Source organism: Salvelinus fontinalis, chromosome 14, assembly GCF_029448725.1.
Source record: "Salvelinus fontinalis isolate EN_2023a chromosome 14, ASM2944872v1, whole genome shotgun sequence".
NCBI lineage: Eukaryota > Metazoa > Chordata > Actinopteri > Salmoniformes > Salmonidae > Salvelinus > Salvelinus fontinalis.
Window position 1 is genome coordinate 39,899,009 of NC_074678.1, and position 18,512 is coordinate 39,917,520.

The following is an 18,512-nucleotide window of genomic DNA, read 5'->3' on the forward strand; positions in this document are numbered from 1 at the left end:
CAGAAACATGCATTTTTTGTGAAAACTTCAAGAGGCTGTATATGTGTTGCACATTTCTGTTAAGATGTACATCTTAACCCCATCTCAAATGCACATTTGTGGCCTGCTGGAGGTCATTTTGAAGGGCGCTGGCAGTGCACCTCCTTGCACAAAGGCGGAGGTAGCGGTCCTGCTGCTGGGTTGTTGCCCTCCTACGGCCTCCTCCACGTCTCCTGATGTACTGGCCTGTCTCCTGGTAGTGCCTCCATGCTCTGGACACTACGCTGACAGACACAGCAAACCTTTTTTGCCACAGCTCGCATTGGTGTGCCATCCTGGATGAACTGCACTACCTGAGCCACTTGTGTGGGTTGTAGACTCCGTCTCATGCTACCACTACAGTGAGAGCACCGCCAGCATTCAAAAGTGACCAAAACATCAGCCAGGAAGCATAGGAACTGAGAAGTGGTCTGTGGTCACCACCTGCAGAATCATTCCTTTTTTGGGGGTGTCTTGCTAATTGCCTATAATTTCCACCTTTTGTCTATTCCATTTGCACAACAGCATGTGAAATTTATTGTCAATCAGTGTTGCTTCCTAAGTGGACAGTTTGATTTCACAGAAGTGTGATTGACTTGGAGTTACATTGTGTTGTTTAAGTGTTCCCTTTATTTTTTTGAGCAGTGTATTTTTTTTTAACCAAATTGGTGCACAAGGCTTTTACTACTGTATTTTACCTGTATGAGCAGAGAAAAATACTCGTCAGCAGAGCAGGGATAACAATCCACACAGATTATCCTCCCAATGGAAGCAGCCATGACGGGTTCTGTGGTGCAGAGCGTCTGCAGCGGCTTGCCCAAAGCCTCAGACCTAATAAAGTAGGCCAGACATCACCTCTCTCACACACACACACACACACACACACACACACACACACACACACACACACACACACACACACACACACACACACACACACACACACAGTGTTTGGTACTAGTATTGGCACCATTATGGCGTAGTGTTTGACAGAACTCATGATAAAATGACAGGTAAGATAAAAGATAAGAGAAAAGAGTGCCCACATAAACTCAGCAAAAAAAGAAACGTCCTCTCACTGTCAACAGCGTTTATTTTCAACAAACTTAACATGTGTAAATATATTCATGAACATAACAAGATTCAACAACTGAGACATAAACTGAACAAGTTCCACAGATATGTGACTAACAGAAATTGAATAATGTGTCCCTGAATGAGCAGTATGGCTGGGGGCATTGTCATGCTGGAGGGTCATGTCAGGATGAACCTGCAGGAAGGGTACCACATGAGGGAGGAGGATGTCTTCCCTGTAACGCACAGTGTTGAGATTGCCTGCAATGACAACAAGCTCAGTCCGATGATGCTGTGACACACCACCCCAGACCATGACGGATCCTCCACCTCCAAATCGATCCCGCTCCAGAGTACAGGCCTTGGTGTAATGTTCATTCCTTCGACGATAAACACGAATCCGACCATCACCCCTGGTGAGACAAACCCGCGACTCGTCAGTGAAGAGCACTTTTTGCCAGTCCTGTCTGGTCCAGCGATGGTGGGTTTTTGCCCATAGGCAATGTTGTTGCCGGTGATGTCTGGTGAGGACCTGCCTACAACAGGCCTACAGGCACAAACCCGTCATCCAGTCCCTGTCCCGCAGGTGTGATGTTCGGATGTACCGATTCTGTGCTTGTGTTGTTACACGTGGTCTGCCACTTCGAGGACGATCAGCTGTCCGTCCTGTCTCCCTGTAGCGCTGTCTTAGGCGTCTCACAGTACAAACTTTGCAATTTATTGCCCTGGCCACATCTGCAGTCCTCATGCCTCCTTGCAACGTGCCTAAGGCATGTTAACGCAGATGAGCAGGAACCTTGGGCATCTTAATTTTGGTGTTTTTCAGAGTCAGTAGAAAGGCCTCTTTAGTGTCCTAAGTTTTCATATCTGCGACCGTCTGTAAGCTGTTAGTGTCTTAACGACCGTTCCACAGGTGAATGTTCATTAATTGTTTATGGTTTATAGAACAAGCATGGGAAACAGTGTTTAAACCCTTTACAATGAAGATTTGTGAAGTTATTTGGATTTTTACGAATTATCTTTGAAAGACAGGGTCCTGAAAAAGGGACGTTTCTTTTTTTGCTGAGTTTAGTATTGATTTGATTGTTTCTCCTCTGTAGATGATCTGCAGATACAGTAGCTATTGCAGGTCATATTATGTTTAGAGCTATAAGCTACCCTGTAAATTGATTAAATAAACAGCAGGTATGACTTTGCGTGTCAGCTCCATGAATAATCTATTATAGGCAGGCCATTGTCTCTAAGGCATGAGGCTAGTTTGGTTATGGTCCCTATATCTTGATCAACAATGGGTACAGGGAGATTTGAACATATACAGAACATCATGTAAAGTTATTTATAGCCACATGCTTGGAAACATACATAATTTCCTTTATTTTGAGATTAGCTATAAAATGGATTGAGCAGATGTTGTTCCATGAGGAATTTTCCATCCTGCCGAACCCGTTCTCTCCCCTCAAACACGTTCCCACGGGTGACTGGCCCTCTGTCTATGTGGCAGACGTATTGCCTTTTTTTTTTTACCGGACAATGTAATTTTAACAACAAACCTTAGCGTTGCCCAAAAGGTTAATAACCATACATTTGTGGTGGTGTGAGAATGCACAAGGCCGTAAAGCTAAATAGCTCATGTTCTTGTTGAAAGGTTATGACTAAACTACTATTTTGTCATTTTGAGCATGGCTATCTAGTGACTACCATCTCATGTGACTTCAACAGGAAGTTCCGGTGTCCAGGTCGAAGAGAACATCGGACAATTCTAAAACCAGCTGCCTGCTCTATCTCCCTGCCGACCACTTCTACTACAGGAAGTTCAAGAGCGTTGAAGCTGTTGTGGCTCAGGTGATTGGTCTAAAGAAATGTGAACCCAGATGTTATTGTGCATGTAGCGAATTGCTTGTGTTCCTAGCTTCAACAGGGCAGTAGTATCTAACAATTCACAACAATACACACAAATCTAAAAGTAAAATACTGGAATTAAGAATATATACAGTTGAAGTCAGAAGTTTACATACACCTTAGCCAAATAAATTTATACTCAGTTTTGCACAATTCCTGACATTTAATCCAAGTAAATATTCCCTGTTTTAGGTCAGTTAGGATCACCACTTTATTTTAAGAATGTGAAATGTCCGAATAATAGTCGGAAGTTTATATACACTTTAGGTTGGTGTCATTAAAACTTGTTTATTCAACCACTCCACAAATTTCTTGTTCACAAACTATAGTTTTGGCATGTCGGTCAGGACATCTACTTTGTGCATGACACAAGTAATTTTTCCAACAATTGTTTACAGACAGATTATTTCACTTATCATTCACTGTATCACTATTCCAGTGGGTCAGAAGTTTACATACACTAAGTTGACTGTGCCTTTAACCAGCTTGTAAAATTCCAGAAAATGATGTCATGGCTTTAGAAGCTTCTGATAGGCTAATTGATTTCATTTGAGTGAATTGGAGGTGTACCTGTGGATGTATTTCAAGACCTATCTTCAAACTCAGTGCCTCTTTGCTTGACATCATGGAAAAATCAAAAGAAATCAAGACCTCAGAAAAAAAATTGTCGACCTCCACAAGTCTGGTTCATCCTTGGGAGCAATTTCCTAACGTCTGAAGGTACCACGTTCATCTGTACAAACAATAGTATGCCAGTATAAACACCATGTTACCACGCAGCCGTCATACCGCTCAGGAAGGAGACACGTTCTGTCTCCTAGAGATGAACGTACATTGGTGTGAAAAGTGCAAATCAATCCCAGAACAACAGCAAAGGACCTTGTGAAGATGCTGGAGGAAACAAGTACAAAAGTATCTATATTCACAGTAAAATGAGTTCTATATCTACATAACCTGAAAGGCTGCTCAGCAAGGAAGAAGCCACTGCTCCAAAACCGCCATAAAAAGCCAGACTATGGTTTGCAACTACACATGGGGACAAATATCGTACTTTTTGGAGAAATGTCCTCTGGTCTGATGAAACAAAAATAGAATTGTTTGGCCATAATGACCATCGTTATGTTTGGAGGAAAAAGGGGGGCGCTTGCAAGCCGAAGAACACCATTCCAACCGTGAAGCACGGGGTGGCAGCATCATGTTGTGGGGGTGCTTTGCTGCAGGAGGGGCTTGTGCACTTCACAAAATAAATGGCATCATGAGGATGGAAAATTATGTGGATATATTGAAGCAACATCTCAAGACATCAGTCAGGAAGTTAAAACTTGGTCGCAAATGGGTCTTCCAAATGGCCAATGACCCCAAGCATACTTCCAAAGTTGTGGCAAAATGGCTTAAGGACAACATGTCAAGGTATTGGAGTGGCCATCACAAAGCCCTGACCTCAATCCTATAGAAAATTTGTGGGCAGAACTGAAAAAGCGTGTGCGAACAAGGATCCTACAAACCTGACTCAGTTACACCAGCTCTGTCAGGAGGAATGGGCCAAAATTCACCCAACTTATTGTGGGAAGCTTGTGGAAGGCTACCCAAAACATTTGACCCAAGTTAAACAATTTCAAGACAATGCTACCAAATACTAATTGAGTGTATGTAAACTTCTGACCCACTGGGAAAGAAATAAAAGCTGAAATTTATCATTCTCTCTACTATTATTCTGACATTTCACATTCTTAAAATAAAGTGGTAATCCTAACTGACCTAAGACAGGGAATTATTACTAGTATTAAATGTCAGGAATTGTGAAAAACTGAGTTTAAATGTATTTGGCTAAGGTGTATGTAAACTTCCGACTTCAACTGTATATGGCGCAGCAGCCTCTAAGGTGCAGGGTTGAGTAACTGGGTGGTAGCCGGCTAGTGATGGCTATTTAACAGTTGGATGGCCTTGAGATCGAAGCTGTTTTTCAGTCTCTCGGTTTCAGCTTTGATACACCTGTAATGACCTCGCCTTCTGGGTGGTAGCGTGGGTGAACAGGCCGTGGCTCGGGTGGTTGATGTCCTTGATGATCTGCTTGGCCTTCCTGTGACATCGGTTGCTGTACTGTAGGTGTCCTGGAGGGTTGGCAGTGTGCCCCCGGTGTTGCGTTGGGAAGATCGCACCACCCTCTGGAGAGCCCTGCGATTATTTCAGGCTGTTGATGCAGCCTGAAATAATGCAGCCTGGATGCTGTCAATTGTGCATCTGTAAAAATTTGTGAGGGTCTTAGTGGCTAAGCTGAATTTCTTCAGCCTCCTGAGGTTGAAGAGGCACTGTTGCGCCTTCTTCACCACACTGTCTTTGTGGGTGGACCATTTCAGATTGTCAGTGATGTGTACGCCGAGGAAATTCACCTTCTCCACTGCGGTCCCGTCGATGTGGATAGAGGCGTGCTCCCTCTACTGTTTCCTGAAGTCCACGATCAGCTCTTTTGTTTTGTTGATGTTAATTGAGAGGTTATTTTCCTAGCACCGGTCCTCCAGGGCCCTCACCTCCTCCCTGTAGGCTGTCTCATCATTTTTGGTAATCAGGCCTACTACTGTTGTGTCGTCTGCAAACTTGATGATTGAGTTGGAGGCGTGCTTGGCCACGCAGTCACGGGTGAACAGGGTGTACAGGAAGGGGCTGAGCACGCACCCTTATGGGCCGGTGAGTTGAGGATCAGCGAAGTGGAGGTGTTGTTTCCTACCTTCACCACCTGGGGGTGGCCCATCAGGAAGTCCAGGACCCAGTTGCAAAGGGCGGGGTTCAGACCCAGGTCCCAAGCTTAATGATGAGCTTGGAGGGTACTATGGTGTTGAAGGCTGAGCTATAGTCAATGAACAGCATTCTTACATAGGTATTCCTCTTGTCCAGATAGGATCCATGTCTATGTATAGGGGGTTTGAAGTGTCTGTCCTTTCAGCCCAGTGTCTAAATACTTTCCAAAGTTTTTACTCCAAATTTCCATTTATGGAATGGAGAGAGAATTAATTTCATTTTTGGACTGATAAGCAACCTCCGCCCTTTCCGTCTGCCATTTGTGAGTTGGTTCAATGGGAAGGGAGTCTGCCACATCTGACCTGTTCTGTGTTTCATGATCCAGAGAACGTGCAGTACATTTGAAACCCTAGCATGCTAGATGCCGTCATTATGTACTATTAGTATGCCAGAGATAAGGCATCAGGATTTCCCTGTCTCTCAGTAACCCCATCCGTTCTATTTACCTTTGTTCTCAGAAGTTGTGTCCAGAACTGGAGTTACTACTCGATATCGGATACATCTGGACAAAAGCTCACTAACTTGTGTTGGGTCATTTGCAATTGGGTTAACCATTGTCCAACATATTTAGGCCTTCCCTGCCGTCTATCGATATCGGAACTCCTTTTCGGGAATTATAGTTTTCTTTCAGAATTTGATGAAAACCATTGATAACTTTAGAGCTTTTGGATCTTGACTGTCTGTCAAACAAGTTATTTAAAGCTTTGCTACATAAACCAGACATCAAAGCAATCCTAATAGTGTTTGATGTTATTCAGGATTAGTTAGATTGAATAAAAGATAAATGTCAAAAGTTCAATGCTGTTATTCAGTCAGATGACTGGAGACATGTTGGAATTCCATTTGGTATGTTCAGTATGAGTTAATTAATTTAGCTTTTGATGTTGAACGTTCAGGCGTTAAAGACACCCCACCTTTTCTGTGCCAACTGCCAAGCCCTCTCTTCTCCTGACCACACAGGTGCTGTGGCACCACACTGGCAGGGATTAGGAGAGAGCAGTGTGCCAGGTGTAAGCGCTAGCTGCCCCATAAGTTAACCCAATGCTAAGGGCATATCAACACAGGTTCTAGTGCTATTTGGCTGCCTTCCCCTCCACAGGCCCTCAGCTACAGTCTGTGCCAGCTACACCCTTCAGAATGTAGTAACACCACTGCCATGCCCAGCACTATGCTGGGGCTGCCAAGATGGCTGCAGCCAAGTCCTTGTTCCAGGATAGATTCCCCTGGGTGTTTGTGTGACTGTGAGCCCCCATGCACATGACACAGTCCCAGTCCCTGCAGCCCCAGAGACCTGTAGTGAACTCTGGCGTAACTGGCGGACTGACTGGGTCAAAGGCTCACCGCCCCGCCCACCAAACAGCCTGCCTGTCCACCCGCCGTCGGCCTGACTGGCTGGGATGCTGTGCAATAAATGTCCGTATGGCAGTGATTTAAGTGTCTGTGTGGAAACGTCCCATAATGGAACAATGGTAAACAGTGGGTCAGAACATACTGTATGATGGTCTGGATTAGAGATTGTCACACATTGATCTGGGAGTCTGGTGACATAACTTCCTCTTAAAAAAGAAAAGGAAAAGCGTCACACTCTAAGAGCGCCGATACAATCTTTTATTTCCTCAGCTGCGACAGCCAAGCTGTCTTCATTGGGATATACTGACATACAGCACAGTCACCAGTTTATATAGGGTTTCAAAGGACTCGTGCAGGTGTTTGTAATTATGGCCGGCCGTGGCATGATTTCATTGGTCGATTTACAAATATCAATAGTACATATAAAAAAGCATGAATAAATAACATACGATCATAGATACAATTAGGCTACATCATATAGGCCTACAAACACAATATTAGTTACAATGGATAGCAAAAACACAATAATCACAGGAATGGCTTCAGATCGAACTCTGAGAGCGAAGGGAGCGAGGGGCTTTAAATGAAAGATTCGGGCAGCCTCTCGTTTTAACAAAGAATTGTGAAGGCCACGACGTGTCCGATGCCAATATAGTGAAGGGACGAAATAGGGTGGTTCACATCCGAAAAGTGGGCAACAACTGCGTACTCACGTTTTTGCACCTAATTGTGCTATGGTGCTCAGAGATTCTTACTTTTAGTTCTCGCTTCATTTTGCCCACATAATTTTTACCACACCGACAAGTTATTAGATAAATAACTGCCTTAGTGGAGCACTTGATAACACCTTTGATTGGGATCTGTTTCTCTGTTTGGGGGGTTTTGAAGGATCAACATTTGTAAGTGCCATTGCATTGAGCACAGCCATTACACTTGTGGTATCTATCTGGTGGTGGCGCAAGGAGACTTTGTGGGGGGGTATTTTGTTGTGGTAAATCAGAGGTTACCAATTGATCTCTGAGATTTCTACCCCGGGAGAATAGGAGCAAGGGAGGGTGCGAAAACACATTACCGATACTGTCATCGGATTTTAGAATGTGCTAATATTTGTGGACGATTCCCGTAATTTGTTCAGAGCATTTTGAATAGCGCGTAGTGAGAACTCAATAATTATTATTTTTGTCTCGATTTTGTTTTAGATTTTCTCAACATCCATGTTTTGTACCCCCTTTCAATGAATTTTCTTTGAATCTCAGCCATGTTTCTGTTGAAGTTTGATTGTTTTTTGCAAATTCTTTTGATTTGACAGAATTGGCTGTCGGGCAAACTGTTTTTCAGCCTTCAACAAACTGTTACAATCAGTGGGTTTCTTGTAAAGATCTGTATATAGAACATTATCCACACAAATAATCAATTTATAAATTGATAAGTGCTATTGATAAGAGACAGGTAAATGAGTAATCCGTTTGGAGAAGGGGATTGTAAATACACATAGCAATTGTTTTAGATTATTTTTCCTGATGAGACTATTGTGATGAGACTATTGTGAAACCAACCATATGGAAGCAAACTGAAAATCATATCAACATGACATGTACTGCGGCCCTGTAACATAGATGCAGGGAGTCAGGAAGCAAGTGCAGTTAGTGAGTTTAATGACGAAAAACATAGGGAGGGGTCTTACATGGAAAAATAAACAATATTTCCTGGTGGGTGATAACAAAGGAGTGCTAGATAAAGGGGAAGTAATCGGTAATGATTGAATCCAGGTGTGCCTCATGATGGGACGCATGTGTGCGTAATGAGGGTTGCCAGGTGTGCGTAGTAACCGGTGGTTAGTAGACCGGCGACATCGAGTGCCGGAGAGGGAAAGGGAGAGGGAGAGGGGGAGCGGGAGCAGGTGACAGTACCTCCCCCCCGACGCGCGGCTCCAACCGCAGGACGACGCCGGCCAGGAGGACGGCCCCAAGTGCGAGGAGCAGGCCGGTCCGGATAGCGAAGGTGGAATTCTTAGATGATGTGGGGATCTAGAATGTCGGCCACCGGAACTCAGCACCGCTCCTCTGGACCGTACCCCTCCCAGTCCACCAGGTACTGGAGCTGACCCCCACGACGTCAGGAGTCCAGGAGTGATCTGACGGCATAGGCACGGCTCCCCTCGATGTCCAAGGGAGGCGGAGGGGTGTCGTGGGGGACGGCAACCGCCAGGGGACCAGGAACCACCGGCCTGAGGAGGGAAACATGAAAACATGGTGAGATCCGGTAGTTAGTGGGGAGTTGTAATATGTAAATTACCTCGTTGACCTTCCCGGAGGACCTTGAATGGCCACACAAACCAGGGAATCAGCATCAGACAGGGCAGACGAAGCGGGAGGTTCCTGATGGAGAGGCAGACGCGATCACCAGGATGGAACACGGGAGCCTCACTGTGGTGGCAATCCGCCTATTGTTTCCGCCTGCTCTTTCTCACATGATGTGAATTGAGGGCCACGATTGGAGACGATATCCTCCGGAAGGCCATAGTGCCAGATGACCTGCTGGAACAGTGCCTCAGGGACCTGGAGAGTGGTAGGGAGATATGAGAGAGGGATAAAATGGCAGGATTTTGAGAATCTGTCCACAATAACCATAACAGTGGTGAAACCATCAGACGGGAAGATCATTGACAAAATCTATTGACAGATGGGTCCAAGGCCACTGAGGCACGGGGAGGGGAAGAAGTTTCCCTGCTGGAGCTTTCTGGGGAAACTTGGTTTGGGCACATACAGAGCAGGAGTTGACGTAGCAGGCGACGTCCTGTGCCAAGGTGGGTCACCAGTACTTAACGGAGCTGGATTGAGTGGTGTGGGTGATACCTGGGTGTGCAGCGGCAAGGGATGTGTGCACCCAGGTCAAAAGCTAATCCCTTACCTCCGTGGGAACGTAGGTGCGCTCCGGGAACAGGCACACCTGGATTCTATCATTACCCTGATTACTTCCCCTTTATCTAGCACTCCTTTGTTATCACCCACCAGGCAATATTGTTTATTTTTCCATGTAAGACGCCTCCCTTGTTTTGTATGGGAGGGGTACGGTGCGGAGGGGTATGGTGTGGGTTCCCTCTACAGAAATTAGCGGATGTCCACATCTATGTCCCAGAGTATGGGGGCAACGATTTGGGAGGGCTGTATGATGGGACCACTCAGGACAGGGACCTCTCCCAAATCGTGGAGAAGGGACAGGGCATCGGCTTTGATGTTCTTTGAACCTGGGCGGTATGACATGGTGAAGATGAATCTAATAAAGAAAAGGGCCCACCTTGCTTGGCGTGGGTTCAGACGCCTCGCTGTCTGTATGTACTCCAAGTTGCAATGGTCGGTGAGGGTGAGAAACAGGTCTGTGGCCCCCACCAGCCAGTGTCTCCACTCCTTTAATGCCAACTTCACTGCCAGGAGCTCCCGATCACCCACGTCATAGTTCCTCTCTGCAGGGGACAGTTTTTTAGAGTAGTATGCACATGGATATAGTTTTTGTGGATTACCTTGCCGCTATGACAGAACGGCCCCCACGCCCACTTCTGAGGTGTCCGCCTCCACCACGAAGTGCAGCGTAGGGTCTGGGTGTTTCAGAAATGGGGCGGAGGTGAAACGCTTCTTCAGCAGGTGAAAGGCCTCATCAGCTGCAGGATTCCACGCCAACTTAAGGGGACCACCTTTGAGGATAGAGGTGAACGGAGAGGCGATGGAGCTGAAGTTCCTGATGAGGAGGTGGCAAACCCCAAAAATCGTTGTAGTCTCAATGGTGGTTGGGACTGGCCATGACCTGACCGCTTCTACCTTCCTTTCCTCCATGACTACTCCCTGCAGGCTGATCCGATATCCCAAGAAGGAGATGGCGACCTGATGGAACTCGCTCTTCTCCGCTTTGATGTACAGATGGTTATCCAGGAGGCGTCCTAGGACTACCCGGACGTGGGCGATGTGCTCCTCTAAGGTGGCAGAGTAGATCAAGATGTCGTCAATATACACGACCACCTGGCGCCCAAGCATGTCCCGAAACCCCTTGTTCACGAATGTCTGGAACACCGACAGAGCATTGGCTAAACATGGAACGAACATAATAACAATATTGCATCTGAAAAGCTGAACATGAATACCAGTTACTGAAAAAACACCAAATAGAAAGCACATTGTGTAACTCATAGTGCCCCGACAAGGGTGCTGAAGGCCGTCTTCCATTCATCCCCCTCCCGGATGCGGATCAAATTGTAGGCACTCCGCAGGTCCAGCTTGGTAAAAAACTGTGCCCTGTGGAGGTGTTCAATGGCGGACGGCACCAATGGGAAGGGGTAGCGGTACTTGGTGGTGATGGCATTGAGCCATCTGTAGTCAATACAAGGACGAAGACCCCCCTCCATCTTGGCCACAAAGAAGAAACCAGCCGACGCAGGGGATGTGGATGGGCGGAAGGAACCCTGTTGGACAGCCTCCTGGATGTACTCCTCAGCCACAGACAGTTGCGATCTGCCCAACGCATTACCGGGGGAAAACAACCCACCCTCCAGCACACCTACAGCACCCGATGTCACAGAAAGGTCAAAAAGATCATCAAGGACATCAACCACCCGAGCCACGACCTGTTAACCCCGCTACCATCCAGAAGGCAAGGTCAGTACAGGTGCATCAAAGCTGGGACCAAGAGACTGAAAAACAGCTTCGATCTCAAGACCATTAGACTGTTAAACATCCATCACTAGCACATTAGAGGTTGCTGCCTATAGGCATAGAGTATAAATCACTGGTGGCGCAAGTCTGGAGAAAACCTCCCGGAGATCCTGGTAAACCTCGGATGTCGGCCTGGAGGGAAACCACAGGACTCTTAACCGACGTGGAATGACAGGGTAAAGGAAAGCAGGTCTTCCGGCATCCGGGTGACCAGGCCATAATCTCTATCCTCGGCCAGGAGATGGTGGTGTCGTGGCGTTTGTGTACGGGTGCCTGGATGATGAGGAAGGGGAGCCTTTCTTGGTGCAGGGTTCCCACGGTGATGGTGAGGGGTGCTGTGATGCGTGTGACTGTGCCAGATCCCAGTGGTCAGTTATCCAGCGCTTGAACCAGAAACTGAGAGGAGAGCGGGTATGATGTTATGTTCAGGGAGGAGGCAAGGGCCTGGTCAAAAGTCCACTAGAGCTGTAGAAACAACACGTGACAGCCAGCTAGTGAAACCGGTACTAAAAAGGTTTTGGTGAGAGTGAAGATGATGAAATACTCACACCTACCCCACGAGACGAATGATCACTGGACCGTCCCTCTGCTCTAGTGACTCTCGGGTTAGAACATAGTGGACACCGTTGAAGCTGGTGTCCTTCCTGGCCACAAAAGGGACAGAGCTCCAGCAGTCTCCAACCACGTCGCTCAGCCGTGGGGAGGCGTGTGGCCCCTACCTCCATGGGTTCAGGCTCTGACTCAGAGCGGTCAACAAAGGAGGGAGAGAGATGATGGGAGTCCCGATGCTCCCGAAGGAGGTTATCCAGACGGATGGCAATCGTGATGAGTGTGTCCAATGAGAGAGTGTCGTCTCGGCATGCCAACTCCGTCTTGACCTCCTTATGCAACCCTCTTTTGAATAAGGTGCAGAGTGCCGACTAATTCCATCCGCTGGATGCTGCCTCTGTACGAAAGGTGAGGGCGTACTCCGCAGTGGTCTGGTCCCCCTGCCATAGTTGGAGTAGGCGCTCAATCCCCTCTGCCCTCCGGTGGACGACCGAAGACTCTTCTGAACAGAGCCATGAACCTCCCATAGGAACCCAGCTCCTCCTCTCTCCCAGACGGCCGTAGCACACTCCAACGCCCGCCCGGTCAACAGGGAAATAACCGTGGCAACCTTGGACCTCTCGGAGGTGGGGGCTCCCATTTGATAAGCAAAATAGAGGGAGCACTGGAGGAGGAAGCCACGGTATTTGGATGGTCCCGTCATATTGGTCTGGTAGGGACAAATGGGCATCGCTGACCTGGACAGACTGCTGAATGGGCTGGAGTGCTGGCTCGCTGGGTCGACTCATGGTAGAGGATCCTCCACTCATTGGGGGTGACGCCCCTTAGGGAAGATCTAGACATTGAAGAACGGGGAGAACCTCATCCAGTTGCGCCAGGTGATCGTGATGTTGGCGAAGTAGGTCTCCCTGTTCGTCGACAATCTGGGAGATATCTTGGTTGGCTGTTGCTTCCATTTTGTGAGGCAATGCTCTGTAACGTAGACGCAGGGAGTCAGGAAGCAAGTGCAGTTAGTGAGTTTAATGACAAAGAACATGGAACGATACAAAACAAGGGAAGCATCTTACATGGAAAAATAAACAATATTGCTTGGTGGGTGATAACAAAGGAGTGTTAGATAAAGGTGAAGTAATCAGGGTAGTCTGCCGTTTCCAGCTACAATAGTCATTAGACAATAGACAATTGTCGGATATGCTTAACACCCCGGCAGTCCTACAATCTAAGCTAGATGCCCTCAATCTCACACAAATTATCAAGGAACCCACCAGGTACAACCCTAAATCCGTAAACATGGGCACCCTCATAAATATTATCTTAACCAACTTGCCCTCTAAATATACTCTGCTGTTTTCAATCAGGATCTCAGCAATCATTGCCTCATTGCCTGCATCCGCTATGGGTCCGCGGTCAAACGAACACCCCTCATCACTGTCAAACGCTCCCTAAAACACTTCTGCGAGCAGGCCTTTTGTAATCGACCTTGCCCGGGTATCCTGGAAGGATATTGACCTCATCCCGTCAGTAGAGGGATGTAGAGGGCCTGGTCGTTTCCTCACCATCTTAAATTAGCATGCCCCTTTCAAAAAATGTAGAACTAAAAACAGACATAACCCTTGGTTCACTCCAGACCTGACTGCCCTCGACCAGCACAAAAACATCCTGTGGCGGACTGCACTAGCATCAAATAGTCCCTGCGATATGCAACTTTTCAGGGAAGTCAGGAAATAATACTCGCAGTCAGTTAGGAAAGCAAAGGCTAGCTTTTTGCATCCTTTTTGCATCCTGTAGCTCTAACTCCAAAAAGTTTTGGGACACTGTAAAGTTCATGGAGAATAAGAGCACCTCCTCCCAGCTGCCCACTGCACTGAGGCTAGGAAACACTGTCACCACCGATAAATCCACGATAATCAAGAATTTCAATAAGCATTTATCTACGGCTGGCCATGCTTTCCTCCTGGCTACCCCAACCCCGGCCAACAGCTCTGCACCCCCCGCAGCTACAAGCCCAATCCTCCCCAGCTTCTCCTTCACCCAAATCCAGATAGGAGATGTTCTGAAAGAGCTGCAAAACCTAGACCCATACAAATCAGCTGGGCTAGACAATCTGGACCCTCTCTTTCTAAAATTATCCGCCGCCATTGTTGCAACCCCTATTACCAGTCTGTTAAACCTCTCTTTCTTATCATCCGAGAACCCTAAAGATTGGAAAGCTGCCGTGGTCATCCCCCTCTTCAAAGGGGGTGACACTCTAGACCCAAACTGTTACAGACCTATATCCGTCCTGCCCTGCCTTTCTAAAGTCTTCGAAAGCCAAGTTAACAAACAGATCACTGACCATTTCGAATCTCACCGTACCTTCTCCGCTGTGCAATCCGGTTTCTGAGCTGGTCACGTGTGCACCTCAGCCACGCTCAAGGTACTAAACGATACCACAACCGCCATTGGTAAAAGACAGTACTGAGGAGCCGTCTTCATCAACCTGGCCAAGGCTTTCGACTCTGTCAATCCCCGTATTCTTATCGGCAGACTCAACAGCCTTGGTTTCTCAAATGACTGCCTCGCCTGGTTCACCAACTACTTCTCAGATAGAGTTCAGTGTGTCAAATCGGAGGGCCTGTTGTCCAGACCTCTGGCAGTCTCTATGGGGGTACCACAGGGTTAAATTCTCGGGCCGACTCTTTTCTCTGTATATATCAACGATGGCTCTCTTGCTGCGGGTGATTCACTGATCCAGCTCTACGCAGACGACACCATTCTGTATACATCTGGCCCTTCTTTGGACACTGTGTTAACAAACCTCCAAACGAGCTTCAATGCCATACAATACTCCTTCCGTGGCCTCCAACTGCTCTTAAACGCCAGTAAAACTAAATGCATGCTTTTCAACCGATCGCTGCCCGCACCCTCCCGCCCGACTAGCATCACTACTCTGGACGGTTCTGACTTAGAATATGTGGACAACTACATATACCTAGGTGTCTGGCTAGACTGTAAACTCTCCTTCCAGACTCATATTAAACATCTCCAATCTAAAATGTAAATCTAGAATCGGCTTCCTATTTCGCAACAAAGCCTCCTTCACTCACGCTGCCAAACATACCCTCGTAAAACTGACCAGGTCATCTATAAGTCTTTGCTAGTTAAAGCTCCGCCTTATCTCAGCTCACTGGTCACCATAACAACACCCACCCGTAGCACGCGCTCCAGTAGGTATATCTCACTGGTCATCCCCAAAGCCAACACCTCTTTGGCCGCCTTTCCTTCCAGTTCTCTGCTGCCAATGACTGGAACGAATTGCAAAAATCACTGAAGTTGGAGACTTATATCTTCCTCACTAACTTTAAGCATCAGCTATCTGAGCAGCTCACCGATCGCTGCATCTGTAAACAGCCCATCCAATCTACCTACCTCATCCCCATAATGTTTTTATTTATTTTGCTCTTTTGCACATCTATCACTCCAGTGTTAATTTCTTAAATTGTAATTACTTCGCTACTATGGCCTATTTATTGCCTTACCTCCTTACGCCATTTGCACACACTGTATATAGACTTTTTCTATTGTGTTATTGACTGTTCATTCCATGTGTATCTCTGTGTTGTTGTTTGTGTCACACTGCTTTGCTTTATCTTGGCCAGGTCGCAGTTGTAAATGAGAACTTGTTCTCAACTGGCCTACCTGGTTAAATAAAGGTGAAATATATATATATTTTTAATTACAACATTAACAATGGATGCAGTCTATCACAGTGCCATCCGTTTTGTCACCAAAGCCCCATATACCACCCACTACTGGTGGGTGGTATATGGGCATACACATACAGGTATGCTCTCGTCGGCTGGCACTCTCTACATATTCGTCGCCAGACCCACTGGCTCCAGGTCATCTATAAGCCACTGTATTTCTGATCAATTTGATGTTATTTTAATGTACAATTTTTGGGGATTTTCTTTCAAAATCAAAGATATTTCTAAGTGATGCAAATGAATAAGTTAAGTCTGAATACCAAATACTGACAAGTGCGCAGGAAAGGTGTGCGTAGGAAAGGCATAAATTCCTAAATCTGGATTGAGCCCTCAGTGAATGTGGCACATGGCATTAGCCACGCTATTTAGACTGGGCTTACATCTGCTCCTCTCTTCTCACCTCTCCTGACTAGCCAGATTCTTTCCACTCGTGACAATTTATGTTGTCCATGGCCCTTGGTGTGGCCATGGGCAATTTTATTTTTAAAGCAAGCATTATACTGTAAATGGTGCACTGATATCGTCTGCCTGTAAATATGGCCCTTGTGTTGTCACTGATGACCCCATTCTCACAGGATAGAGACACGGCTGCTGTCTCCTCACTCCGAGGCGTCAATATTTATGACCGAGGAAAGTTCCCGCTGTGCGTCGTTGTTGCATGCAGAAGAGTAGGGATTATATGTTCTGTATGCCTCGGTTGGCATGTGACTGGTTTGCACGTGTAGGGTATGCAGGGTACAATGTCAGCAGTCTCCCCCCCATGCTGAAAATACAGTGGATTAAAAATCTTGGTGGAGGAGATTATGAATTGTATTAATGCCATATCCACTGTACCATAATTTTCTCCATTCCTCCACTCCTGACTGCATTTTCTGCCATAGAAATATAATGAATAAAACAGGCGTTCCCATTCAAGTCAATGATCGCATAATGGGTGGACTGGTGGCCATTGCGAGTGTATCCATAGGAGCAAAGCAGGAAGTGTACCCATCAATATGTGCTGCGATTCCTTGATTCGACTCAACTAACAATATAAAAAATACATTCCATTACATGATCCACATCAGTTAACATCATTTGAAAGAAGATTCTATATTACCATGGAAATGATTGCATCACTCTACAAGGCAGCAATTGTGAGTGTACCCATGAGTTTACCAGTCAAATTGCCTGAGTTAGAGGTTCCAAGCCCATTCTATGAATTGTTTTCTACAACACCTTGCTTGTTTCAACAAGGGGCAACAAAGTTTAATCACATTGTTGAGTCCATGTTATCGCAGAAACAGACTCAACCATACGAATGACCGCCCGTCCGTTCTTCAGTCAGCTGTTCGTTCCCAAAATAATTATTGACGGTTATTTTATTTCCATGGCGGTTTTCATCCATAACTGCCGGTTACACGGTTATATGGTAATTGTGCCAGCCCTAACTGTAGTGAGTCTCCTCAAGCAGAGAAGTATCGAATCACACTGTGAGTGTTTATTGTTGTTGAATATTCTGTCCCTTTTGGCTCTGTGTCCTCCTCTCCCAGGTTGCCTCCTACGAGAGAGCGGTGAATGATACTTATGACAAGGCCGACTTTGATGGACTCAAGCTAATCAACTTCATAGTGAAATACCTCAGTGTAAGAACTCCTCGACTCACAATGGCTGCAATGTTTCCTGTTTCAGGGCTTATCCAATTTAGATGTGCTGATGTTACGCTATGATAACCCCGAGCTTCAACTTGATGTGCAATTCACAAACTAGTTGTGTTTTCCCTTTCATTCTCTCTCATTCTCCTTAGACTCAAAGGCTGCTTTATGACAGATTTTAAGAAGAGCTATTATAGAAATAATGCAGTGTTCTCAGGTGGTGCTGATGTGTCTGAGAGAAACTGGAAAAATGACTCTCTGTCCAACCTGCTGACCAACAGGGACTACAGTGGAGTCCTGGGGCTGGTCTGGGAGGGCAAGACAGGCACACACACGGACACACACACAGACACACATGACCACCTTGTCATCAATGGCCTCTAATACTAATCTGCATTATAATATATTTGTACTATGTACACTTCCGCACAACACTGTATATACACTGTACATAATTGCCACGGCAGCAACCATGCCTCTGTAAATTGTCAATTGTACATTCCCGCTGTAATCAGTCTATACCCTAGAGTTTGATGTATACTGTTCCAATATTGCTATATTCTGTATGATGTCTGTGTGAACTTGTGTCTGTATTCTGTTTGTATATTGTCTATTGCTGGCAGCACCTTCTAACTAAGGCTAATTCCAGGTATGTGTAAATGTACTTGGCAAATAAAAGTGATTCTGATTCTGACAAAAGCACTCTTGTTGTTATGGGACGTGATCTAACAGACTCCCCTCAG

The 18,512-nt window shown here is 46.3% G+C and overlaps 1 pseudogene; it reads left to right on the forward strand.

The window, feature by feature from the left end:
• The window catches only part of LOC129869328 (disintegrin and metalloproteinase domain-containing protein 10-like), a 64,855-nt pseudogene that overhangs the window by 21,390 nt on the left and 24,953 nt on the right, over positions 1-18,512 (forward strand).